Below are 16,486 nucleotides of genomic sequence, written 5' to 3'. Positions count from 1 at the left end.
TGCTCAAGTGCCAGAGGGAATGCTGACTCCATCAAGAGCACTTTAAATCAAACATTACACTCCTTTTTCAGTCCTGGGTTTGAAGACTTTCAGATAGCACACTTATTGTTTATGTGCCTTTTGCCCAAGCACCTAACACAGCTACTGTGGTGGTTGCTGATGGGCATAGGCAATTTGCAACAATTAAAGGGCTTAAAGCCTGGGAACCTGGGCATGCCCATCCCTGTCTGAGTCCCATTCAGGACTAAGGACGTCTATATACACAACTAAATTATAGGTTATTTAAGTTTGGAAGAATGGAAAACAAACAACAGTAGCTGAAGTAGTGGATGTTCAAGGCTTTTTAATTGGCAGAACATAGCATGCTTGAAAAATAAACATCAAGTTCAAATTTACTAAGCCCACCAATGGCACAATCACTACTGCTGGCTCTGCCTGGGAAAAGCGTGCCAAATGTAGACAGAGTAGGAAGTAATCTTCTAAAACCATTGAAAATCTCAATAGCCCCATACAAAAAGACCCTCACATCAGTGAGGATTGATACCTTCCTGGGGCATGAGGAGGGAGGACTACCTGGAATAGGCTGTGACCTTATAGCTCCATGGACAGAGCAGGAAGCTGAGGAGAAGAAGGAGCTCCGAGTGGGTGGCTGAGATTGAGGTGCGGTAAGACTGTGGCCTCAGGGAAGGGAACTAGGGACATGCAGCAATAGAAAAGCCAAAAAAACATAGAAAATGACAGAGGTTTGGAGGATACCTGGGCTGTTACCACCTCCAATCGCTGGGAAGTAGCAGCTCCAGGAGTTAAACTCCTTCTGAAAGGGCAACACAAACAATGACACAGATGTTACGGTTCCTGAGGTGACGAAAGGAGCTGTAGATAGACAATGCAGATCAACTACAACATTCAGACTATGGATGGGCATCAGGATCAAGGGATCCTCCAGTCACTAGGAGGCACCAGCATAGCAGTGAATAAGGAAGACTGAGGCGGACTGTAAGGGTAAGTAACAAGCACTGTAGCTGACCATGAGGCAAAGTTCACTGTACATACAACTCTGAAATCAGTGCAGACTACTGCTCTTCTAAACTTTTATGCTTTTTAAGGATCCCAAGAGGCCACCAAAGCTAGAACTAATTTACTTTCGCTTTTATAGATATTTAACAGCTGACGTTGAACAGTTCCCAGGATGAAAAGGTTCAAGAGACCGCAGGAAAACACAGATAGTATGTACAGAAAAAAAGTCTATCAAATATTTTATTGGAAGACCTACATTCCTTCCTGAAGATCAGGTACAGTTCTCAACCTGTGAACTTGGCCAGAGTTTAAAATAGACTACCTGGGAAGAAAGGGAAGTGACAGAAAAAGGGTAGTTGAGATGGGGGCTAGGGAAAGGGAATGTGCCACTCAGAGAACATAACATGAATAAATTGTATATCAAAGATAATGTGTAAAATGAAGACTCATCCTTAAAATGATGGAACCCATCTAATTGGTAGAGACCTTGAAACAAAAACATATCAGCTAATCTTCCACAGGAAACCCCATTTACCACTGAACATACTAAGATGTTTGCTTCTATCTCAAAAATATCCATGGAAACAAAGAGTTACATAATGATCTCAACAGATATCTAATACTAGGTTTAATGTACTTAGCAGTCATAATAGCATAGGAAAGCAGATGGTCACCTCTACTATTTAAACCTGTAGAACAGAATCTGTTCTCAAGTCTATGTTTGAACACAACTGACTTGATGACACCTTTGCGTTCTGCCAAGAATGATTTTTTTAAAGCAAGTTTGAGTCCAGTTCTTTCAAACTGCATTGAAGTGAGATGACTTACCCTTTGGCTATTTAGAGAGACAGCAAGAGTGACTTAACTTTGAAAACTGGAACAGACCTGACAAGAAGCTTTGCTTAATTTAACTCACCCTACCACCCTATGTCTTGCAGTTTTCTTGGAAGAGTATTACATCAGTCAGGGTTAGCGATATAAATAAGTCTCCTAACTGACTCAAAGTGGTGGCAAAAGTGAGATGTGTTCCTGTAGTCCTCACTGATGTTAAGCAACAGCGTATTCCAATCATCTCTGGAGGCTAAATTCTGCAGAAATTCCAGTGAATCTATGAGTTTAATCCTGGAACATGTTTAGTTCAGATTCCCTTTGGTAAACTAGTAAGTGCCTGGAACAGCCTGGCCAGGAAACGAAGTAACAAGAGGAGAAAGACAGCCAGACAGCCATGGCAGTCCCATCCCAGCTAACTCAGGCTCAGAGTAGGAGACGGTTTAATTGTGGTCTAGATTTTTGGACTCAGGCTGCAGCCTGAGCTCTGGAATCATAGCTACCTGCAGAGTTCTATAGCCCATGCCCCAGCCCAAGCTCAAAAGCCCACCCCACAGTTAAGCAGACCCTTAGCCTGAGGTCTGCAAGTCTGGATCAGCCGACATGGGCCAGCTGCACATTTTATTTGCATCATAGGCCTACACTCAGAAGCCATTTACATTCTGGGGCATTATGCCCATATTTGTCATAGAGGTATTAAAATATAATGTATTTTGCGTAACACAAGACATGTGAGATAGTATTGGAAAGGTTACGATTTACTGAATACGATTACCATATTTGTATGCCAAGAGGGAGTTTGCTCAAGAACCTTTGCGACCATTGCTACCCCTTCATGCACTAGCAGTGCAATTTTAGCCATGGCCATCATGCTTAGATCATTAAACAGAGTTCTCAGAGCTCCTTCAGCTCCCCTGTTGACAAACCCAGGTCTGAGGCAGCCCTTTTCAAGAGCTCCTGGCGAGCTTCACATTGTCCTGTGGAGAAAATACTGGCGATGGCCTCATGATGGTTTAGTCTAGTGACAAAAACAATAATGCTGGCAAGGTAAACCTTTTTCCATGGTCTGTTCCACTGGATGTTTCTCAATAAGTTGAGCCATCTGTGGAGTCCCAAGCAGGAGTAACTCCAACGCCTGTGGGCAGGAGACAGTCACTGAGAGCTTGTCCAATCTCACATATGCTGGCTTGAACTCTTGTGGCAGTTGTGAGAAGGCCCATAGGATACAAGTAAATTTTGACACTGGCTATTGTCCCCTGGGGACAAGTGCTATGGATGCAGCCCCCTGACCAGCCTGCAAAGGTTCTTGGTTGGACTCCAAGTTTCTTTCCCTGTGATATATCTGGGCTGGCCAGATGTAGCAAACACTGGAAATCTCATAAAATATTCTGTTCTCCTGAGAATCCCACCTGATTCAGCAAGCTAAAGATATATTTCAATACTTTGGAGGATTACCTGATATTTCTGGGACTTTATCCAAAACAAACCTCTGAATCCAAGCTGACCTATTACTAATCATTACACCAGATTAATATTATTTCCATTTACAATACTGAACTTTAAATTACTGTTACAATTGAATAAGTAACCTGCTATGAAGCTTATTTAACCTCATTTCTCTGCTAATTGAATATCAAACCAGATATTTGTAATTTCTATTAATGTATGCTTCTCATATTTGTTTTAAAAATATCTTTATTTATCAATGTGTCTGTATGTACATCCTTCATCTGATGTGGTGATCAAATGCTTGAAAGCACTGACTAAACCAGTAGGTCATATGGTATTATTTCTGGTCCCCAACTAGATGAACATGCACAAGAAATTTCAAGGATGAAAATTTATACCACATGAAGTTGGTTTTTACAGGAAAATACCCTGCATGTGAAATTCTGTAATATGTTTTCCATGAACATATTTCCTAGTAAGACTAAGTCCAAGCATTAGGATAAAGTGAACCCAAAAGGCTTAAAAAGAGAACTATGTTAGAAATCTGGATGAACTTCATGCAAAATACTTTTCTTTAAATTCTGTAGCTCTAGTTAGGATTTCTCCTCCAAATATTTATTTCATTTTCATCGCTATCGTTACTGAGTAATATTAATATAAGAATTATGTTACCATCCTTTAACACCTATCGAGACTGGGGACACTACTATCCTAAACCCAAACACAAGAAACACTTTTTGTTTCAAAGGGTTTATGTATGTTTGTGGACAGGCCTTACTACTAGTTCTTCTCACTATACAACTGTATTCTCAAGCTTGCTGGAAGGCTCAACCTAAGCAGATTCTTCTAATCTCTAAGGCAGTAAGAAGGCCAAAAGTGTCTGAGCAGAAGCAGAATACCATCATTAGTACCACAGCCTTTGATTTACTCTGCTCATTTTAACATCAAAGAAATAGATCATTATTTTCAAAAAGTGTTCATGAAAACTCAGCCACATATAAACATCAAAGACCTGCACAGCCAGTTCCTACAACTTCAGCTAGCTCGGATATCACAGTACCGGTACAATGATTTATTCATACATCTAGACAGACTCTGACCAGATGAGTATTCAAGTTAATGATAAAAGTTAATTACTCCAACCTGCCTAAACTCATACCCTACAAGATAGCCACTTAAATTTCACTTGCAAAAAAAAAGATTACATTGGCTAAAAGATTAATTGTATTGTATTATATTAACAGGTGCAGTAGAGCCAAAAGACAAACTTGTAATAGCATTATCATATCTAGCTATACAGGAACCAAAATATAACAGGAGCATCTGAGGCATTTCTCAAATAATATCAAGAAACAGAACCATAATGGGTTTCTGGTTTTCCACAAAGCGAAAGCTCCTCATGTATAAAATTATAAAACCAAATTTACGTTCTTTAACTAAATATCCTATTTGTGGGGAAGTTCATCGATAAGAAAGGAGAGGCATTGTCTATTGTTTTTGTATAGTCTCAGCAATGTGCTCGGTGTTTTAGATAGTCAAGAAAAAAGGATCTTGGTCCCAAAGAGTATACAATCTAAGTAGACAACATACAAAGAAAGGGAGGAAAATAAGATGAAGAAAAGTAGGGAATGTGACCTGTGAAGTCTAGCACCTCTTGTTAATTTCACAACTGCATATATACACACACACTGTATACACTTTATAACAATATAATATATCAGGAACAAAGCATAATCAGTTCTGATTTCAGAGTACTGTACTGGCTAATGCAGTATCGTGTATCATTACCCTTTCCTGGATGGAACATTCAAGTGTAGAAAACTCTCACCTTCTGTTGGAGACAGGCTACAATACCTGTAAGCTGTATTATTACTACATAGGGCCCTTTAGGATGGACATGAGGAATGAACATTTCTGACTGTCAGGGTGATTAGGCACCAGAATAAATTGCCTATGCAAGTTACGGAATCTCCATCACTGAAGATTTTTAAGAGTAATTTAGACATATGCATGTCAGGTATAGTTTAGATCAGTGACATGTGTCCCCTGGGGGTATGAAGAGGTCTTTCAGTGGTACATCAGGTCATCTAGCCACCTGTCTAGTTTTGCAAGTAAGCTACGTATAAAAGCACTAGCAAAAGCAGTACAAACTAAAACTGCATACAGTGACTAGTTTATATTACTCTATATACACGACACCCCATAAAATAATGTACAGAAATATAAATGCAACATTTATATTCCAACTGATTTTATAATTATTTAATAAAAATGAAAACAATTAGTAATATTGTTCTGTGACACTTCTGTATTTTTATGTTTGATTTGGTAAGTAGTAGTTTTGAAGTGAGATGAAACTGGGGGACACACAAGACAAAGTGGACTCCTGAAAACAGTATTTTAGTCAGAACAGCTTGAGAGCTACTGGTCTGGATAATACTTATTCCTGCCATAAGTGCAGAGGATTGGACTAGAAGACCTCTTGAGGTCCATTTCACTTCTATAATTCTGTAGTTGTCTTCTTTTCTTCCCAATACATGTTTTTATAAAGATATTCAGTATTGGCATATCAATAATATGACATTTGTTTTTGCTTTATGATCACTGTATTTAATTGGACTACTTAATATAAGTACCGTAGCTTTGTAAACTGCAGTACAGGTTTCACCTCCCAAAACAAAGATTCTCTGGTTCAGCAACGTTCATGATAATGGCAGCAAGTTTAGGATCACTAATTAGAATGGTGGGATTCCCATCCCTACCAATATACTATCTTTGATACATCACAGTGTAGCGTGGATGCACAGTTTGTATGATAGAATTATACCAATTCAACTTTGCAATATAAATACACAGAAAGAAACAGATGCATAGATTTAGCTATAATGATCCATGTTATAATCTATAAAACTCTCATAAGTAGAGAAACACTTACAGTGCGTTAAAGCAACCCATAGCTGTAGACACTCTTTCACCGAGTTGTCCTAGAGTATGACCTCACTGCTCCCTGTGCCACAACCATGTCTTTGCTGGTTTCGGTAGAGACCATTTCACATGAGGGACATCTGTTAGGCTCATGGAAACACTACTACTGTTTATCTTTACACAGACTAGGCCTCCGTCTTTTCAGACCACCATTCCCTCACTTCAGGCAGGCTGCGTACCATTAAAAAATTCCCCCAGCAATCCAAACCAAGGCCTCACTGCCACCATCTCAGCAGAGAACTATGTAGGGCCTTTCATGTCACAGCACCATTGAGACACAATGGCACAATGAAGCAATCCCACATGCTCACACTATTCTACTGGTATCCCCCTATCCCGTGACGCCTGCTCAAGGAATGAAGTGATAAGATTTCCTTTACCTATGTGAATAACAAATAACTATGTGAGATTTTCTTTGAAACCTGTGTGCAAGCCTCCTGCACTCCCATTCCCTCAGCCCTCTCATTCATGAACTCCATGTGCAAGATTTTAAAACTTGAGCTCTAATGGTCGGTCATTTGGTGCCCACAAGGAGGAGGATGAGGCAGGGAGAAGGAAGAGAAATTCAAACACTCCTCAGGACAGCTCAGGCTAGGAGTAACAGCAATGTGTATACCCCGCTGGCTCAGATCAGCTTCAGAAAGAGGAGTCCCTCCCCACAACGTCTTGTAGCAAATCAAATGCTACAGAGGTGGGGGCTAGTACCCCACCTGAAGATGCTTACCTTCCTAAATTCAGCGCTGAGAGGAAACAGCACCATGATCCTCTAGCTATCTGGAGGAGATAAAGAACTTTCTTCCCCTTTTCCTTCATGAGTGGCAAAAGCTACTACTCCCACCCAAGCAACTGCAGAAGCCCTTCAAGAGACACCATAGGGACAGGGACTGGAGCATCTTAGGAGAGTGTGACCTCACTGTGCAGTACTGATGAGCTTTTTTCCTATGCAGGAGGCAGTCTGGCAACTGAGGCAGACATCAATGCCTGGATACATTCAGGGACACCTTTTCAAGCTTGCAACCATTAAACTTTCTCTCTTTTTTTTTTTTTTTTTAAAGATATCGTAATATCACCATGGGACTCAAAGAACTAAGCACCCAAGTACATGCTTCTAGTGCTGATATCTAATTCAATAGCTTATGCTATTATGTCATCAGCCAGTAAATGAGGCTATGAAGTCAGCGGCATAAAAATGCGAAAACAGCAGAAGATTAATGCTGGGTGGTGGCTTGGGACATAGACTCTTTCTTAGCTGGCAATGCTGGCCTGAGTATAAAGCACTGGAGTCTCTTGCACAGTCAGTCTCCCTCCTTTCACAAAAATAAATTAAAGAAATGTATGAACAAAAATCCAAGATTTAAGGAAATGTAAAAACATGGAAAGATATTTAAAGGAGCTCTTCTAAAAAAAAATACCTTCCATGCTCCCTCATTCTCTGCTCTTTACTACCACAGTTCCAGAATTCTCTCTAAACTGCTACTGGCAATATCTCAGTACTCCTATGGCACAGATGCAGCAGGTGCTTGAGAGCCTGTCCACTTTGTATCATTCCATGGCAAAATGTCTGGTGCAGCAGTGAGGCTAAATTAGAAAGTGATTACAATGGAAGGTGCAGCAGCACAGGTAATACAAAATTAACTGTTCAATTAAATCGATGCGAAATCTATATCATCTGCCTCTGTCTGCCTTTTGGAGTCTTTTGCAGAAGAGCACAAAGTGTTTCTCACGGGTGGCATATACAGAAATAATATTTGTGCCAGTTCAATTCAAATCAAACCACTCTGGGATTCACTTAACACCCCTCAACTTGTTTTCCCACAAAACAAAATTTAAGTCAACTCAAATGCTCTCTGTGGTTAGTCATACACAGGTCACTGGCTACTGAAACTCATCACCACCTAAGGCTATTAAATTGAATATATCAAAGTAGTTGGCAGACTCAGACTTGTTCCTAAAACCAGTACAAATGACATTGTTTGGTAATCTCAGCAACAAAGCTAAGAACAACCCACTTTCATGTTTTCTTTATGACCCAAGACCTCTGCTGCCATCCTGTAACTGTAATCCAGTGGATAAATGTAAGCTTTAACTCAGAATTAAACAATATTTTTTAATTACAAATTAATTTATGAAGTCACTGTTAGATTTTTTTTTACTGAAAACACTAGCCCTCACTCAGAATGGCAGGGCTCTTGCCTCGTGGGGTCATAGACTTGTTTTCACTTCACTAGCTGTAGTCCCTGAATTTCCACACAAAGAACCAGATTTATGTTACTATAATTTATTATTTTTTAAAATGCCATAGAGCATACACTTTCATTAGGCTATTAATGCAAACATTACCCTGCTATAAACAGACAAAGAGCTACATAACCAAGTACATGTTTCTAGTGCTTTTATCTGCACATGGCCTTGCTCTTCTCTATCTTTTGAAATGCTTACACTATTGTGTCATCATCCAGTAAATGGGGCTATCAATCTAGTGACACAAAAAGGTCAAAACAGGTTAATGCTGGGTGTCTAGCAGGACTTCTCTGGACATTAACAGCTCGGTATAAGTCTTTCATAATAAACAGTGAAATATAAAGGAGCCATTTTACTAGGGAACTGGTTTCATCATAACCTCCCACACATGTTAATTTACAATTCATTGGTCTACAGTTGTTTGGGAAAGCACTGAATAAGACACAGAGCAGAAGGACTGTGAACTGTGTACACAGAGCAGAAGGACATCAAGAAAAAAGTGTTACAACTGCAGAAATTCAGATTCTTTTTAAAGAAAACATGAGTTTCAGTAAGTGAGAGAGCTGTAAGTAAGAGTAAGTGACACCTAATCAGTGTTGTCCACTATAAAAATCTTAATCACAGAAGTCAAACTCATCTGGCGCAGAGACAAATTTTGTGTTAAATTTATATTCTAGGCCACAGACCATAATCTAAGGCTCAACACTCTCTACAATATATAAAGTTTTCTACAAATGTCAAAGGAAGATTTATAGAGAGGATTTATACAGAAGATTATACAGAGATTAGAGAAAAATCTAGCATTTCTGAAGTAGCAAAAGCTAAAAGTACACAGTAAAAACCCAATTATCTGACATAATCAGGACAAAAAGATGGTTGGATACCCAGAAATGTCAGATAATTGGGGAAGGGGATGAGAGGATCTGGAGGGCTGGCTGCCGGTTGCCACAGGACCAAATGTCTGGGGCAAACTGCTGCCAGCCACGGGGCCCCTGCTGCAGAGTCGGGTCCCCAGGACCAGATGCCTGCTGTCTGGGATTGGCTCCCTCAGCCAGCAGCAGGCTCCCAGGACCAACTGCCCACTCTCCTGTGCAGGCTGCTGGCTCCTGCAGAGCTGACTGCCTGGGGTGGGCTACCACGGAACTGGCTCCCTGGGCTGGCTGCCTGCTGCCCAGGGTTGGATCCCTGAGCCAGTTGCTGGCTCCCCACTCATACACGCTTTATGATATTAAAATGGAGCTTTAGTAGATAACAACCCCAGGGGAGTCACTGAAAATAAATGACTAATACATAAACTGCTTCTCCTGCCAGGCAGGCTGCCCCCTGCCCACGGTGGGCTACCAGCTGTTGTGGGGCTGGGGGAAAAATTATCAAATCCCCAGTTATGCCCCGGGCAATGTTGGATAAAATGGAACGTGGGCTAACTGGGGGTTTCACTGCATTAGAGTTGCCATCTTTCTTCTCACACAAAACCAAATACCCTTGCTCCACCTCTGGCCCACCCCTCCTCTGAGTCCCTGGCCATGGCCCACTCCCTTTATGAGGCCCCTTGCCCCCGCCCCCTCTCTGTCAATTGCTCTTGTCACCCTCACTCATTTTCTCCATGCTGGGATGCGCGTTCCAAGCCAGGGGGTGGAGCTGAGCGGTTTGAAGTTTGGAAGGTACCTCCAGGCGGAGATAGGGAGTTGGCTTTTGGGAGGAGGTACAGACTCTGAGCTAGGGTTACAGGTTCTGGTGTGGGGCCCAAAATGAGTGGGTCTGAGTGTGGGAGGGGCTCAAGGCTGGGGCAGAGGGCTCCACTGGAGGTGCAAATTCTGGGGGTGGGGCTGGGGATGAGGAGCTTGGGTTCAGAAGGGTGCTCTGAGATGGGCCTGTGAGTTTGGGAAGGTGGAAGGGTTGCCAGGCCTGGTGTGCACTTTCTGGGGTGAGGGGCCAAAACCAAAGCACTGCTTCCCAGGCTGCAGCCGAAGCCTGAGTGGTGGGGTTCAGACTCTGGCTTAAATTCTGTGCAGCAGGGCTCAGGTTAAGGCCCCATCCAGGGCTGAAACCCTCATGCTTTATCTTTGCCTCCTTTTTCCTGCCCACCTTACTCAGGAAGGCAGGGCTCTTGCCTCGTCGGGTCATGTACAGGTTGAATGTCTCTCGTCCGGCACCCTCAGGGCCTGACTGGTGCAGGACAAGAGAATTTGCTGGACCATGGGAAGTCACTATTGTCTAGCAGCATTACCAACACTTCCACTGCTTACTGGGCTCTTAGAAGCCATTTAGGGGTAAATTAGAGCTAAATAACAGCACAGAACACTGGAAGCTAGGACTGGGGGTTGTAAACAAACCTTATGGGGCCACAGGAAATTTGGCCACATCCATGATATGTGGCCACCTGGCTAACTACAATCATGCCAGATCACAGAATTTGCCAGATGAGAGTGTTTCAGACTAGAGAGATTCAACCTGTGGTAATTTTTGTTGTCAGAGGGGGCTACAGTGCCATGAGGTTTTAGATTTCCTAGCCTAGATCAATTTCTTTTGCAGAAGACACTTCACATTAGGAGCAAACCTTCTTGCACTGCTGTTTTTCTAGCCTCTCCTCTAATTTATTATCTTTGACTTCTAAAAAGCAAACTCCAACACATTCCATTAACCACCACACAACTAAATATCAAAATTTCAGGTCCAGGTTGAAAAGGTCAAAAGTCAGACTAGCTGGAGATAGCAGGCCTATTTATTTCCGGGCTTTGTGCCTTTTGTAGTCTTTCACACCAGTTCCCGAAGGATGCAAGATTTTACAATTTTGGTAGTAAATTAGTATCGTTGGATACTGACTTTGCACTTATGTAAGTGGTGCTATGGTTCAACCATGAGTTTCTAAACACCCTGTTGACCAATACTTTGAATTAACCTGAACTGTACTTGAAATTTAAGCCCAGTGAAGCATCTTAAGCACCACAGAAGTAGAGGTTCTCTAGGTCTTGTGGAATTTAAGAAGGATATAGAAACAGAAACAACACAGATTATCCAATCCACCACACAATTTTACAATACCTTTTTTCAGGATTTACAAAAATTGTGACAGTACTTATGTTACTGAGCCCATTGTCCTGCAATGCCCTCATTACTTCACTCCCCAATAGGGGATGTATTAGTTTAAACTGACAATACACTATAGCAGAGGTTCTCAGACTTCATTGCACTGTGACCCTCTTCTGACAACAAAAATTACTACATGATCCCAGGAACTGAAACCCTTATGATTATCCATGGGGGTGCGGGGGGGAAGAGGAGGTGGGCATGCAAAAGCATAAGAGTTTCAGCCCCTGGGAGAGGCCTTAACCTGAGCTCTGCTACACAGGGCTTAAGCCAAAACCTGAGCCCAGCCACACAGGCTTCGACTTCAGCCATGGGCAGCTGTGCTCTGCCTTTGGCCCCTAGCAAGTCTAACACCAGCCCGAGACCGGGAAAACCAATGCAACCAAAAAAAGAGATCAACGTGATACAGTAAACTCCTTCATATCCGTCAGCCCTGGGACTTGCAGGTTGCTGGATCTTCAAATATTCTGGATAATAGAGAGGTGAACCTAGCCATGCGTAACACTAAAGAAAAGCAAGATTAGATATCAAGAAACAAACAGGTATGCAGAGTACTTTGTTTGCCAACAGTAGTATTGTACACTGCAAACTTATACTGTATTTGCTGTATTAATTTGTATTTACTGTCACTAATATTGTACTTATAGAAAAAGGTAACTAAAATTTACTTATGGTTAAATTGCCAGTTATTTGAGAGCTCCAGGTGATAAAATGCTGGATATGAAAATGTTTACTGTACTAGAGCAGCGTATAAATTCAGCCACAGTGAAGCACTGCTACACTCCACAGAGACTGTCTCAAATTTCTATGATTTGCGGCTTTCACAGAAGCGAAATGAAAGATGTTTGCTCAAAATAATTAAGCTTTAAACAGACAACCTGTTTCTCAGAAGCTTACATCTACAGTACAGTGATCTGTCGACAGAAGTTACTGTCAGATGATATCTTCTAACAAAGCTCCTGTCGACAGATTGCGGCCACACACGAAGGCGAAATCACTCTGGTGATCCACTCTGTCGACAGAGAACGGCCAGGCTGTCCGGCTGCTCTCTCGACAGAGCAGCCAATCAGAAGCACAGCAGCAGGGCTGCCCAGGAACCTGGAAGCCCTGTCAACAGAAGGCTCCCTGGAGCGTGCACACGACTCGTCGACAGATTCTGTCAAGATATGCATTATGTCTCATGGGGGAGAGGCAGAAGGCTGTAAACAAAAGTGCTGAGTTTTGTCAACTGCATGCTGACGGAACACATTTTTAGTGTGAACGCTCCACGAGGTTTGTCTACAAAAGTGGGGTTTTGCAAAAATCTCCCCAGTGTAGACGGAGCTAAAAACTATTCTAGACAATGTTTCCACAAATATTAGCACAGTCATTCATTCTGACCCTGTATTTTCTAATAGTTGCAACGGTCAATGATTATTATAATGGCTTTGGTAATTTTGTGCCATCAGTTACTCATTCTTTTTAAGCATTCACAATGTAAAACTTAATTCTCTTTCCAGTTTGAAATTTTATTCTTTAGAGCCTGATCGCTATTTTTAGTGTAAGTTAAACACGCAAAAGCAGAGAATGGCACAATCCCAATCATTTGAAAACCAGGAGTGGAAAAAATTAATAGGAGGTATTTTAAAAAGAAGACATCATTGTTTTTCATCCTCCCTTTGAGGTTTTTTCAGCTTTTAAGGAAATGGCCCACCCCCAATATGGGCAAAAGTCCCAGTTTCAAAACTTACCCTTAAGTATGTTTGCCAAGCAAGAAGGCTCTCTTTATCCTCACCTGGGGCATGGGGATTCACCACTCTTGCTCTCTCTAGCCTCCTGCCTAACTTGGAGAGAATGGGCATGTGTCACATTCACATGCCCACATATTTCTCTCACTTCCCTGCCGTCTCAGTCTCCCTCCCCGGTCATCCTGACACATTTTCTACACACCTCCCCCCTACTGCCCCCACAGCCTCCTGTTCCCCCTGCTCCTGCAATAACCACTAAGCACCACCATGTCTATGGGGGCAGTCTGATTTCAGCCCCTTTAACAACAGGATAGCACAGCCATCTTTGCTAAGGCATGCCTCACTGTCACCTCCAACCTCTGCAGGGATGCGGCAGGCCAGTCCCACTGACAGCAATGGGAGCCGGCAGCCATTGTGGACTAGGGCAAGCCAGAATGCAGGAAGTTATTTAAAACCATCCAACCACCAAAAACACCTCAGCACTCGCTAGAAATGGCAGCCAAGGAAAAGCACATCCGTGCTCCCCAAGGAGGTCAACACAGGCTGCCTCCTTCAAGTGGAACATGCAGGTCACCACAGATGACCTTTCCACGGCTTCTAGAAGATTCCTTGTCCTCCCTCAGCCTTGCTACCAGCCCACCCTCCCTGAGCTCTTTTCCCCTCAGAGCTCTGGCTGCTTCATCTCCCCACTGAGCACTCCCCCCAGAAAGCAGACACAGCTACAGCTCCACACTGGAAACTCCCCACTCATATCATTTCCCTGCATGAAACAGGAGGCAGGACCATCTCTTCTTGGAGTCCAAAAAATCAGTCCCTTTTATTCCAGTCCCCAGCCTCCCTCCTGGCTGCCCCCCATTAGAAGCTTGTCCTTAGGTTTTATGTAATCCCCAAAATGCTGGGCCACTTTAGACCCTTTAAAAAGGCAACACACATATCTGACACAGAGGAGCTGGAGCAGAGTGGAAGAGCTAGTCCTGTGTTTCCAGAAACTGGAAATAACTGAAATTAAATGCATTCCCTGGGACATGAAGGCACCACTCCAGTAGCACAGTGTGTTCCAGTGGATTATATTAGCCCCCTGGGAATTGCCAGCTACCAGACCTTCATGCAAGTGGGTATTTTGCTTAAAAGGTGTTTTAGCCTTAACAGCCCCCTCCTCCAATTAGATATATACTTTGAACTAAGCTTCAACAGTATTCAAAATTTCCACCCCTCACCTTGTGAGCTACTCAGTACGCACATTGAAGGGTAAATAACACAGCACTCCCTCCAAGAATAAGAAAAAGGCAGAACTAGTAGCAAACTCCAAAAGGTAAAACACTCACCAGCTGGGAGACAGCAAGCACTTACAACATGGCTGCCCTAGGGTTACAGCTGTATGCTGGCTCTGGCAGGCTTAAGGGGCCAGCTGCAGAAAAGCATGCTTGGGGAACAAAATTATTGGAAGAAACAGTAGCACCTATGCAGCAGAGAGAGTTGGAAGTCTTCAAGAGGAAGGTGTTGTTGGTGTTTGTGATAACTCAGTAAGAATCTTTCATTTTTCTGTTTATGTGAATGAAGAATTTTTTTTTTTAATCTGTATGTGCCCTGTGCAAGCCTGGGGTGAAGTGAAACTCACCTACTGGGGGGAAATGGTGGTGGTAATCTGCTGTTGTACATTATGTGGCAAAATAGGAGATAAAGAAAGCAACTTTTTTTTTCCTCTCTCCATGAATATTAGGGATTGGAAAACTGTTAAGGAGAGATGCACAAAATGTGTTAAGTCTACATAGAAAATAAGAAAAAAATAGCAATATTGCCCACTTTTGTGCTGTATTTGCCTCTTAAGGAGTCTTGATGCAGGTATTCAAACTTTTGAATGTTCTCTTCTGCTAAATGACTGTTATTTACCATGATGGTGAAGTTAAATGGTTATTTTCTGCAGTCTTGGCTACCCCTACCAAACATAACCACAAATCTCCATCATTTCCATTGTGATTGAAGCCAGATGGTAGTTGAGGGGGTGTTTATTGCTTTGTGTGGAAAGGGATAGACAGGAGCCTGTGGTGTGTGGGGAAATTCTACCACATAGGAAGAGGTGGATGCATAGTCAAATGTAAGATACAGCATATTGGAAAAAGCAAAAAAAAAGGAAGGTGGTAAACATATTTTAGAGAATGGGTAGGAGGAAGAGTACATAGGTGGACTAGGAGGAAGCTAAGAGATGGTGGGGGGTGGGGAACTCACACCATAGGATAAGAGGAGTGTCTTTCAAAGTACCTAGTAGAGACGCCTCTGTTTTTGTGTGTGCATTTCAGGTTTGTTTTTGAACCTCAAGTGCTCTCATATACGTGTGTTTTTGGGGGGTTTTTTCAGCTTCTGACCCTACAAAGCTAATACACCCAAGTCAGACATGTGTTATGATATTAAAATGGAAATTCATGAGATAAAAACAACTCCTAGGATAATCCCTGAAAACAGATGACCAATAAGTAAATAATACTATTTTATTCAATCGATTAACACCTGCTGCTGGAAGGGAAACAAATCCCTTGATACATAAAAGTGGACTCCTATTTTTTGCTTTTTTGTTTTTTTTTAAAAAAACACGACATAAAGATTTAAAAAAAAAAAGTTATGCTTGGTAATAGATTAATAGAATGACCATATGGTCAATATTTTTTTTTACAGACTGATGAACTGTTGATCTAAGGAGTTCTAAAATACTTAGGACTTTTTGATATTTTGGAACATAAGCTTTCATGGGCAAAGACCCGCTTCATCCAGAAAAGCTTATGCTCCAAAATATCTGTTAGTCTATAAGGTACCACAGGACTTCTTGTTATTTTGAAAATACAGACTAGCTTGGCAACACCTCTCATAATTAGGACTTTTTGAATCAATATTTTAGTTTTTTTTTAAATAAAGTAGAAGCCATTTAAAATCTGAATAGTATAAGAGAATTTAGTTTTTATTCTTCTAATCATTGGCACTAATATGTATAGGCTATGTGTACACTAGAAGCATCTGTCGACAGAAGTTACTGTGAATAGGGAAATCTCAACAGAACCTCTGTCAACAGATTACATCTACACACAACTTGCTCTGTCCACAGAGAACTGCCAGACTGCACTGCCCTCTGGTGCCAGAAAGCGGATGGCAGTTCTGCAAAG

General features: G+C 41.9%; 1 protein-coding gene across 1 annotated transcript in view; it reads right to left on the bottom strand.

Annotated features, from left to right (window-relative positions):
- The window catches only part of ABI3BP (ABI family member 3 binding protein), a 451,725-nt gene extending 437,029 nt beyond the window's left edge, over window positions 1-14,696 (bottom strand). The window contains exon 1 of the mRNA XM_074999360.1: window positions 14,660-14,696. The gene's annotated coding sequence lies outside the window, so the exon portion shown is untranslated. The remainder of the gene's footprint in view (window positions 1-14,659) is intronic.
- Window positions 14,697-16,486: the final 1,790 nt, after the last annotated feature.

The sequence above is a fragment of the Carettochelys insculpta genome, chromosome 1, assembly GCF_033958435.1.
Source record: "Carettochelys insculpta isolate YL-2023 chromosome 1, ASM3395843v1, whole genome shotgun sequence".
Taxonomy (NCBI): Eukaryota; Metazoa; Chordata; order Testudines; family Carettochelyidae; genus Carettochelys; species Carettochelys insculpta.
This window is presented reverse-complemented; position numbering and strand designations above follow the sequence as displayed.